Source organism: Castor canadensis, chromosome 8 (assembly GCF_047511655.1).
Source record: "Castor canadensis chromosome 8, mCasCan1.hap1v2, whole genome shotgun sequence".
Taxonomy (NCBI): domain Eukaryota; kingdom Metazoa; phylum Chordata; class Mammalia; order Rodentia; family Castoridae; genus Castor; species Castor canadensis.
This window is the reverse complement of record NC_133393.1, coordinates 120,598,297-120,610,659: the sequence shown is the minus strand read 5'-3', so window position 1 is coordinate 120,610,659 and position 12,363 is coordinate 120,598,297. Positions and strand designations below refer to the sequence as shown.

Sequence of the window (12,363 nt, the reverse complement as noted above, 5' to 3'; positions counted from 1 at the left end):
GAATTCAACCAAATGCAAATCAAAATATTTATGAAAGGAAATGCATCTGTACATAACATGTACAGACATTTTTCTTATCATTGTTCCATGAACAACACAGTGTAATAAGTATTTTACATAGCACTTACATGGTACTAGGCAGTACATGTAATTTAGAGATGATTTAAAGAGAAGGTATATATAGTTTATATGTAAATGGTATGCAATTTTATGTAAGGGATTTGAGCATCCATGGATTTTTATTATCTGAAGAGGATCCTGGAGCCAATTTCCCATGGGAACCGAACGATGACTATGTACTGCTTTGCCATAATTTGGTGCATGCTGATACACAGTGTGTCTCAGGTATGCAAATTGTCAGTCAACCTTTAGGTTGGACAGAGTGTATAAGGATCTCAGCTTAAGATAGCCAAGAGGATTTTGGAAACTGAACAGGTAGGATAGAATTCATGAGTCCTATTATGTAACAGTAAAGCAGGAACCTGGTGTCTGAAGAGCTCTGAACAGTATTCACATTTCTCTTATTTTATAAACTTATTTTTCAAAGAACATGTTAGCTTGAAATGGGATTAAAATGAGGCTCAAACACTGCAATTGATTATGTCTCTTAGCCTTTTTTAATCTACAGATACCAATTCCACTCTTTGATTTATTACTTTTATTTTCTTTTTGCTTTTGTTGTCTTTGAAGAAACTAGATTGTTTTCCTGTAGAGTTCCCAAATCTTGATTTTGCTTATTGGATTCCAAAGATTGTGTTTTAGCTTATTTTTAAATTTTTTTAATATTGTTGTACTGGGGGTACATTGTGAAGAAAGTAGGTTTTTTAATTGTTTTCAAGTTTCTTTTTTGACAAATGATAATGGTTCTCTTTTTTCTACAGTGTGATGAATAAGTTAATCCCCACTAATACATCTCTGGGCCTGATGTTCACACTGTCCTGAACATTCTTCAGCTTTATTAATTTGTCCCCACTGAGGAACCAGAATTGAACATTCTGTGTTTTTGTACTTTCTGTTGTCATTTTATAGCTTCTTGATGGTTCTTAGCAATTTGGGTACACACACCACAGAATTTTTTCAAAAATTCAGTCTCCTAAGGGTGCAGTTTATACCAGGCTATTTATTTTTCAAGCTGTAAGTGGACTTAAAGTTTTAAAATTCCACATGATTGTTTTATTTGGTTATTCAAAAATGCTAATGTTTTGCTTACTTTAAGAGATGAGGAATAAAAATGTAAATCTGAATTGTGATCTAATTTGCTTTTTTTCAATCTAAATCTAAATCTTCTGTTTTCGTATTTGTTTAGAAAAAATTCAGTTGATACTTGAGTGTCTATTATGTGCTAGGTATCTGGTGAGGTTTTAGAAATATGCAGTTCCGCACTTCAGAGTCTTAAAGTATAGTACGGTAGACACTTTGGTAAAAAACCAATTACAATATCACGTAGGCACAGGGTGAAATGAAATCCAAGTAAGAAGATCATATACTCCATTGGTGGAAATACAGAGGAGCTGGATAGCTCAGGAGGCAAATAGAAGAAAATAGTATCTAGCTTGACAATTGTAGGATGAGTGGACACTTGCCAAGTGAGGAGGTGGGTGTGGCACATAGCTTTTGGGGTTTTCAGGTTGCTTTGGGCCTGTTGTGATGCAGCACATCCTGGTAGAATTGTGTGGCAGAACACAAATCCACTTACTTCATTGTCAGGAAGTAAAAAAGAAAGTAGGAAGAAGGGGCTGGGGTCCCACTATCCCCATGAAGGCCACCCCTTCCCCTCCATGGCCAGAAGTTTTCTTGCTAGGCCATACTTGCTGAAATTTCCATTATCTATCAAAAGCACCAAGCTGGGATAACACCTTTAACAAATGGGTTTCTTAAGGGCATTCCAGACCCAATATATGAGTAGTGAGTTGAGAAATTATGATAATTCATGAAGCCATTTAAACCCATTTCTATTAAAGTGATAGTGAACTCTCTATGAATTCTTTCAAAGAAGTGATAAACTATAAAGGGAAGACTCTTTCTCAGAAAGCAGAGTTTTCGGAAGGCACAGTGGGAAGTTTGAGGGGAAGGAAGATACAGTGAAAAGTAAGACAGAGAAGAGAAAACAGAGGCTACTGTAGGAAAAATATGCTCAGGAGGCTTGGTGGTCCAGAGAGGTTAACATTTTGTGTATCCCCCAAAGATGACAAAGGGTCACTTTTAGGAAAATAATTCCAAAATAACTCATACCAAACATACAGAGTCAGCTCAGACTATAATTAAAATTTTAGGAATATATTCAATATTGTATATAAATTGCATGTTGTGTAAGCCTTCTATTTGAATTGTCTTGTAATCCATGAGAGGTTGCGTAAAACATAGTAGTGTAGAGTGTGGATTCTGAAATGTCTGCCTCAAGTTGATATTTGATTCTTGCTCTTGCTGGGTATGTGTCAATGTTGAATGAATTATGTTTATTTCTTGTGCCTCTGTTTGCTGAACTGTGTGATGAGGATAAAAATAGAACCTCTTTCACAAAGTGGTTACATTTAATGAGTTCACACATGACACTGCTCTGACCAGTGTCTGGCACATGCAAGGGCTCTCTAAATGTTCACTGTTGTTAATTGTTACAAATTAGAACTATTTAAAGCATCTGTACTTTCAACACAATCACACTACTTAGTGGTACATTACAATGTGATTTCCTGCAATAAAAAGTTCAAATTATGGGGGTGTGGCTCAGTGGTAGAGAGCTTGCCTGGTTTTGTGAAGAACTGAGTTTGATCTCTAGCATCTCCCCCAAAGAAAAAGAAAGAAAAGTTTATGTTATATTATATGTAGACGTGAAATATTATACTAATATGAAGTGAATGTAGACAAGCTATGAATTCTAGACTAACACCTGGAAGTTGTGCTTAGGTAATTAGTGGACATGGGAAGTGATGTTGAGATCTATTTGCATGCTGTTTTACTGATGGTAAATGGATTTAAATATGTGAGAAACAAGATCTTTCTAGTATCTGTCAAATCATTTGAGAATCTCAGAGTAATGAAATGACTCACTGTTAGAAATAATCTTTCTTTTAACTTGCTGATAATCTTTAATAACTATTAAAATGTATTTAAAGGAAAGTTTTGGAAGTAAAACCAATATATGAATAAAATAGAGATGATTATCAGAATAAACTGGGAACTTATTTTATAGCAAAGATACTTTACTTCTGTTAATAATGAAAGACATGTTGGAATATATTAATATATATTCAGTTACCTGGTTATATAATAAAGTTCAATATGAATTATTTTACTTCATCTTTCTTTGCTCCTCAAAATAGCTATCACAGTTTTTGTCCAATATGTGAATATCCTTTCAGCCACTAAAATTATAAACTTTTGTGTTTGTTCCTTTGTTCTTCCCTTCCTTTCTTTTTGTATTTCTATGTATTTTTAATATATTCACATTTGATTTTGATATATACTTGAATATGTTTTATAAAACATACCAATATATAAAACATATAACATTTATAAACATATATATATATATATAAATATGCATATCCCACAGAAAATAGAATTTTTTGTAGTCATTTGAGTTCTTGGCTAAACAGAAGCTGGCTTCTAATTAGATTGCTTTTATTTGACACAATAAAGTAGAGCTAAAGTTTTTATCAAAGGTTCTTATAATTTAGAATGTGTCTCTGAAAAAATAGATTGATGAATACAGCTTTACACATATAATTGCTTATTAAAATGTGAAAAAGTGAAATAAAAAATAAAGATTTATTGAGTAGACATTTTTGGCTACTGGGTATGTGGTACTATTCTAGGCACTTTAGAAAACATAAAAAATAATTCAGTGCTATAGACTTTTGCACTGTAATTGGCTACCAACTGTTCAATTTTAAAGCATAATGAAAATAAGAGGTATATAGATAAATTGTTTTACATACAAATAATCATCATATTTTGGGGGTATTTTATTTTATTGGAAGACTTATTTTGAGGGAAAGGTTGAATAAGTTCTTAAAGAGATAATTTGCATTAAATTAAAATCTGGGCGAAAGTAAATTAAAGATCTTTCAAAAAGTATTTCAATTTTATAGTTTAGCAGGTAATAAAGCTAGCTGATACAACAGTACATCAGTTTGAATGCAATTGCAAAAGTTATAAGTTATTCAGAATATGAAATTTAAATCAGTTTTAGGTGTGTTTTTCAAAATTATTTATGGGTGACTTTTTCAGGGATCCCCAGTCACTCTGTATGAGCCTGACAGCTAAATACCTCTTCACAGTCAATGACATTAGGCTCCTATCCTAGCTTGCCTGGCTGTTTAAAAAAGGAGTCTTTGTGCCTTGCTGGCCTTCTAAGGAGGGGGATCTGACAATCTCCAGGACAATCTAAGACAACAGAGTTATGTACAGACCAAAACTGTTGCTGCTGGTGCTTCTCCAGGGACCTCGGTGAGGTGATCCTTTGTCTCCTGTGATCTCAGGAAAAAGGAACTAATATTCTGATGATTTCCCTCTTTTCTACCATTAGTATTCATTTGAATTTGGTGGAATAGGATTCTCCTCTTTTCCCTCCTTGGGTGTCCAGAGCCTGAAAGTCAGCATTTAGCTCAATCCTAAGAAACTGTCTTTAAAAAAAACAAGAAAAAACACACAAACAAACAAAACATCATCCAGAATGTAAAGAAATTGTTTGAGTTACTTTTTTTAAAATGCATAGAGTCAGGAAAACATGAATCAGCAAAATGCAAATTCTTGACATTGGATGCATATTCTTTTTCTAAAATTTTACTTACATTAATTATAGCCACAACAGGCACTTTTTAAAGGAATCTGATTGTATATCCATAATAAATCAAAATTGAGATTCTGCAGACTTCTTGTTTGCAATTACAATTAAAATCAGTGTTGATTCATTCAAGAAAACCACATAATAGGAAAATATGCTAAAGATTTTACAACAGGCACTAAATAACTTCTCAAAGAGATATTTGAAGCTAATGAAGTGCATTAAAAAATTAGACATGTTCTAGGAAGAGAAGAGTGAAAAATGTCAAAAATTCAATATTTTACTTACAAAGTTTACCAAGGTTTTCTGAAAGTCACTAAAATATGTAACATATAAAACTATTCTTATATCTTATTTATAGGAAAATTTAAATACATTTTTGAGCTAATGTAATTTTCTATTTATTTATTTGGAATTATTGAAGAAATCAAAACTTTTAAATCTTAAACATTCTGACAAATTCCATAAGTATCACAAAATTCAGAAAAGTGATATAATATTTTATTATGTGCTTGACATATGACTAATATATTTATTCCTACTTTTTTTGGTCATAGACACATCAGAAAATGTCTTCAAATGGCAATAATCTCAGAGAGATGACAAGTCAATCATATCTCTAGTGTATTTGATCCAAATCATTTACTTATTTTACTTATCTGGCAAGGGAGATATCATGATCACGAAGGTGGTTTTCCCAGGGCGAGTCTTATCCATTGCATTACAGATGTGCTGACCCCTGCTATTTCCCCAAATGTGGGAAACTCCACTGCATAAATTGTGGTAGTAGGGGACTGTGTTTGTGTTCTCCCCTGAAAAAAAAAAAAACAATCATTTACTTATTTGTTGATAAATTCAAAATTTCTTCCAGATTCATACTTATTAGAAATACCACATAAAGATTTAGTATGGTTGTAAGTTTTGGGAAAAGTTACGATTTTCTTTCCTGTATGACTGTAAAACTTGGGGTCATCTGAAGTTTTCTTTTGCAGTGACTCTTAAACACTCTTTGAGTTTGGAATTACTCATTGATTTATTAGTTAGCTAGTTTATATTAATTGGAGCATGCTGAAAATTTCTGTAGAAAATTCTATTTATTTCCTCTAGTTTTCCCATATTGCAATGAGTCATACACATTAATGATTACTTTTTCCTATTGGCAACTCATTCCACTGCTAAAGCCCTACTTTGAGGAAACATTATAGCATTTAAAAATATGAATTAAAATAAGTAAAAAATAAATTATACATTAGAAAAAAAAGATAAAAATCACTGATACAAGTATTCATCTGGAGAATCTGCAGGGAAGAGCCAGTAAAACTTGTATGTAGAAAGAAGAAATTAAGGACATTAGTAGCAGAAATTAGCATAATTATTTTATACAAATATGATCCCATCCCATCAACAAAGCCAAAAGTTGATTTTCTGAAAAATTATTAATATCGACAACTTTGGTAGCTCCATCAATGAAACAGTAACGGAGAACGGGGGCATAGCTCTGTGGTAGAGCAAATGCTTAGCATGAGTAGGATCCTGGGTTCAATTCCCAGCACCTGGAAAGAAATAACAGTAGAAGAACTGACAAGAGGATGGCACCACTGATCCTATTAATAATCAAAGATAAGAGAATATTTTGAACAGAACTATACTGATAAATTTTAAATTGTAAGTGAAATGGACAAATTCCTAGAAAACCAGTCCTTCACCAAGTTAATTTGAGAAGTTAAAAATGGAATTAATACTTTACATAAAAGAAATGGATTCTTCAATTAAAAACTTTCGTAATGCTAGGAATCTCTCTGTATAGCTATCCTTATTTCAAACTAGCAAAAACACTATGTCTTTCTTATTATTGCTTGTCTTCCTTCAACAAAATTGGAGAAGGTAGAACAAGTTCTGCCTGGAAGCGAGGGGGGTACAGAGAGTGGGAGAGGCTGGGGGCAGGGAGGAGATATGGCTCAATGCATGGACATATGAATAAATGAATAAATAAGCCAAAAAAAAAAGAAAGAAAAATCCTATCACAAAAATAGGGTTGGTGGAGTGGCTCAGGGTGAAGGCACTGAGTTCAAGCTACAGTATTGCAAATGAAAAGAATACTGAACAGATAGCTTCACCCTTGAATTCTTTAATTAGGAAGGAATTGTACTAACTATTAAAAGCTTGAAAAACAGTTAAAGTGCTTCCCAAGCTGTATGTTGTGTGGCCGTTTTCTATTGCCACACAACAATGTGCTAGAAACTTATTGGCATACAGCAATATACCTTACCATTTCAGTTTCTGTGGGTCGGGATTCTGGGTCCTTTCCACTGTGTTAACTATCATCGAGGTATATGCAGCCTTGGCTGCTTTCTGATCCAGAGGTTGGAATTCTCTACGGGGCTCTCACAGTTGTTAGTTTATGTGTGTCTCTCTATCTTTCTGTCTCTGTAAATATGTACACATCTCTTATAGATGACATCCCATACCTTTGCCATATACTTAGTTAGAAACAAGTCATGAGCCCTGCCAACCCTCAAAAGGACAGCTTTATAGGAAGAATGAATGTGAGGCTCACCTTAATATCTGTCTGCCATGTGAAGCCATATGGAAATGAAGGTAAGATGAATAATATGAAGAAAAATAAAAACAATTTCCCATGAATGGGGTGACAACAATCCTAAATAAAATTTTAGTTAATAACATAAATCAATAGATAAGGCTATGATATCAGAACACAGTTGAGTTGCTTCCAGGAAAGTAGGACCCAAATACTCCTCATAAAGCTAAAAAAAATACAAGAGAGCAGAACCTTAAAAAGTAAACACTGTGTTCTTTTTGTTTTGTTACAAAATTTTAATTCTGTAGACAAACCAAAATGCATGCATTATTAATGATAACTAGTTAGGGCTTTATATTAGTATGCCTTAAAATATTGATAAGTATCTTGAATTTGTTATTTGTAATTATGTTTTATTTCACATTTGTTAATATGGATATTTAATATCTCTTATCCCTCAAATAGTATAACCTTTATTCAGTATATTTTCAGAGGATGTAATTAGTATTCAGCTAAAGAGTAAAACTGATATATTGGATCATATGGCAAGACTCTCTTCTTCCCTCCACCTATCCCTCCCTTCCTTCCTTTCTACTATTTTAAAATTTTTTACTTAAAGACCAATTTGCACAGCAACACTAACTTACTCTTTGGATTGGAGTATATAGTTGTTTTGATTTGCTATCCAAATCAGATGATGGTGAATTCCTTAAAGATTATTATGGAAATTTCCATGTCCTAGCCCTGAAGCAGTGTAATTCTAAAATCCTCAAAATGTTAACTTAAACCCACATATTTTAATGCTATTTAAACAATTTAAAAAATTTATTTGAATATGAAGTAATTCCATTTTTGAGACATCATGGTAAGAAAATGGCTGTAGATATGCATCAGTAAATTTCACTTATATTAACATTGGAGATGTGCCAAGAATTCAAATGTGTTTCCAAAATGTAACTATAAAAACGCACATTTTCCTAAAGTGTCTGAAGATTCTCTTCACATATCAATCTAAATGTTACCAATCAAATATTCACATTCTGCATCTAACTTCTATCCTTTCAAGGTTAAATTTATTATGAATGACTGAGGAAGCTGCTCTCTTTCAATTTACCTTCTTAAGATGCTATTGCCTTTGGCATGCTAGTTTTTTTATCTTTTTTTGGAAGTCAAAGAAATTCTGTTTTGTGCTCCTATCAGAGAATTTTATAATTCTTATGCTGAGATTAATACACTGGAACAGAACTATGTATATAATTTTTAGGATTTATGTTAGCTTTCCATTATTGTGATAAAATGCTTGAGAAGATCAATTTAAAGGAGGAAAGATTTATTTGGTTCATGATTTCGGGGGTTTCGGTCCATAATCACTTGACTCCATTGCTTCTGTACCCCATGGTGCAGTACAACTTCACGGGATAACATGGTGGAACAAAGTAGATCACCTCATGGCAGACAGAAGGAAGAGAGAGAAAGAGAGAGAAGAGGACTAGGGACAAGATACAGACTATGAAGGCATGCCACTAAGGTCCCATTCCCTTCAACTAGGTCCCACCTCTTACATTTTCATCAACTCCCCAGAGCTCATCAAATTTTGAATCCAACAATGGATTAATCATTGATGAAGTCAGAGCCCTTATGATCTAATCATTTCCCAAATCCCCACCTGAACACTACTGCATTTGGAACTAAACTTTCAATTCATGAGTCTTTGGGGGAGGTTTCAGATCCAAACAATAGCAAATTTAAATGTTTTGTCCATCACACATAATACAAGTGTTCTCATTCTTTATCCTCCCTTTATCTTTTCGTTATTTTCTGATGTGCTATCATTGATGTCTTCTTAGATTTATACATGTTTTTATTCATTTTCTTTTCTTCAACACTAGTGCTCCTTGTTCTTTAAAGGGTTTTGCTCTCTTTCGCCATGCTTGAAATACCACAATTGTTTTTTTTTTACCTTCCTTTGAGAATATGCCGTTACAAAGTTAAATTAAGAAGTGTTCTCATGTTCTTAATGTTCACACAGAGTGTATGAGCACATATACTCAGACACAAGTGCATGTTACTGATTGTGTATTTACATTTAGTATGCATTTATATAATATATTTATATACACATTTATCACATGTAAAATGTTCCACTGAATGTATATGTTTGGCTAAAGTTGACAGCATCAGGGTGCCATGATTATAAATGGAAGACAGAGTTAAGGAAACCAAAGAGACTTTCTTTTTTAGTGTATATTAATTATATAAAATAATAAGTTTCATTATGACATTTTAATATATTTATACTTTGTCCTTTGATCATTTCATCCCATCGCCTTCTCTTTCTCCTTGGCATAACTGATGATCCTTACTAACACCCAAATACTCTTTTTCTTACTTTCATGTCCTTTAAAAAGATTAGATTCTGTATATGAGAGGAAACATAATATTTATTTTTCTTAGTCTGATTTATTGCATTTAACATGATAATCTTTCATTCCATTCATTTTGCTGCAAATGACACAATTTCATTCCTCTTTATGAGTGTATAATACTCCATTGTGTGTATATATATCACATTTTCTTTGGCCATTCTTCTGTTGATATACACCTTGGCTTAGTCTATACGTTAGCTACTGTGAATAGTGCCTCAATAAACTTGGCTGTGTGGATATTTCTATTGCATGCTAACTGGAATTCCTCTGGAGACATGCCCTGATAGCAGGGTTACATGGTAGTTCTATTTTTGAGGTTTTGGGGAAACTCCACATAGATTTCATTTTCAGCAACAGTATCTAAGGGATTCTCCCTGCTTCTACCCTGCCAGCATCCTTGTCAGCATTTGCATTTTTTTGTTTTCTTGATGATAGCCATTCTGACTGGGGAGAGATAAATTCTCAGTGGAATTTTGTTTTTCATTTCCTGGTGGCTAAGAATGTTGAGCATTTTTTAAAAATATCTACTTATTGGAGATTTGTACTTTGAGAGCCATCTGTTCATTTCATTGCCCATTATTGACTGTATTATTATTGTTCTTTTGGTGTTTAATTTTGGGCACTTTTATATATTGTGGATATTAATCCCTTGTCAGATGAATACTTGACTAAAATTTTCTACCTTTCTGTAGGCTGTTTCTTCACTCTGGTAATTATTTCCTTTGGTGTGCAGAGCCTTTTATTTTGATGCAATCACATTTGTCAATTCTTGCTATTAGTTCCTCACCATTGGAGCCCTGTTCTGTAAGTCATTGCCTATGTCTGCATCTTGCAATATTATCCCTGTTTTCCCCTTGTAGTTTCTCAGCATTGTGTCTCACGGTAGGTCTATGATCCATTTTCAGTTTATTTGAGTTCAAGATGAAAGATAAAATCTAGCCTCAGTCTTCCACATGTGGCCATCAAGTTATCCCAGCATCATTTGTTAAAGAGGTTGTTTTTATTTCCAACCTGTGGAGAATCAACTGGCCCCAGAGTGTTTATCTCTGGGTCCTCTATTCCATCCCATTGTTCTGTGTGTCTGTTTTTGTGCCAGTACCATGGTGATTTGTTGCTAATCTATTATGGTATTTTATCTCTCCAGAATTGCTTTTTTGCTCAGGACTGCTTTGGCTATTCGGGGTCTTTTGTGCTTTCATATGTATTTTAGGATTATTTTGTCTGTTTTGGTGAAGAATGTCATTGAAATATTTTATTGTTGGTCTGGGTGTGGGTACGTTATAGCATTTTTGATAGGGACTGCAATGAATCTGTAGATCATGGGCATTTAAAAATATTAACTTTCTGGTTCATGATCATGAAAGGCTTTTCCATCTTCTAGTGTATTGTTCACTTTCTTTCTTCAATGTTTTATAGTTTTCATTGTGGAGGTCTATAATATCTTTGGTTAAGGTTTATTACCTGAATTTTATTCCTTTTCTGGCTGCTGTAAATGGGATTGTTTTCCTGATTCCTTTCTCAACATGTTTGTTATTGGTATATAGAAATAATACTGATTTTGTATGTTGATTTTTCATACTGCTGCTTTGCTGGACTTGCTTAACAGGTCTAAGTATTTTCTGGCGAAGTCTTCAGAGTCTTTTAAGTATAGGATCGTATCATCTATAAATATAGACAATTTGACTTCTTCCTGTCCTTTTATTTTATTTTATTTCTCTGTTATTTCTCTCCCTTGTCTTATTGCTGTGACTAATATTTCAAGAGCTATGTTGATTAAGAGTGAAGACAATGGGCACCCTTGTCCATTCCTGATTTTAGAGGAAATGGTTTCAATTTTTTCCCACTGAGCATGATCTTAGCTATAGATTTTCATATATAGCCTTTATTATGTTGAGCTATGATCCTTCTAATCCTTCTTTCATTGACAGTTTCATCACACAAGTATGCTGAATTATTTAAAGGATTTTTCTGCATCTAATGAGATGCTCATGTTTCTTTCCTGCTTCAATTTATTTGCTGTATTTTGTTTACTGATTTGCACATGTTGAACCATCCTTGCATCCCTGGCATGAAACCAACTCAATTGTGGTGGATGATCTTGTTGTTGGATACAGTTTTCAAGTATTTTATTAAGAATTTTTAGATGAAAAGACCAAAAATCGTATGTTCTCCCTCATATGTGGATATTAGATCAAGGGCAAACACAACAAGGGGATTGGACTATGAGCACATGATAAAAGCGAGAGCACACAAGGGAGAGGTGAGGATAGGTAAGACACCTAAAAAATTAGCTAGCATTTGTTGCCTTTAACACAGAGAAACTAAAACAGATACCTTAAAAGCAACTGAGGCCAATAGGAAAAGGGGACCAGGAACTAGAGAAAAGGTTAGATCAAAAAGAATTAACCTAGAAGGTAACACACATGCACAGGAAATCAATGTGAGTCAATGCCCTGTATAGCTATCCTTATCTCAACCAGCAAAAACCCTTGTTCCTTCCTATTATTGCTTATACTCTCTCTACAACAAAATTAGAAATAAGGGCAAAATAGTTTCTGCTGGGTATTGAGGGGGTGGGGGAGAGAGGGAGGGGGCGGAGTGGGTGGTAAGGG

The 12,363-nt window shown here is 33.6% G+C and overlaps 1 protein-coding gene and 1 non-coding gene across 17 annotated transcripts in view; both read left to right on the top strand.

The window, feature by feature from the left end:
- The window catches only part of Ppfia2 (PTPRF interacting protein alpha 2), a 454,825-nt gene that overhangs the window by 81,531 nt on the left and 360,931 nt on the right, over positions 1 to 12,363 (top strand). The gene's annotated exons all lie outside the window — the stretch shown is intronic.
- On the top strand, positions 5,438 to 5,601 carry LOC141425966 (U1 spliceosomal RNA). The gene has a single exon (XR_012451092.1). It is a non-coding gene; the product is annotated as a U1 spliceosomal RNA (small nuclear RNA).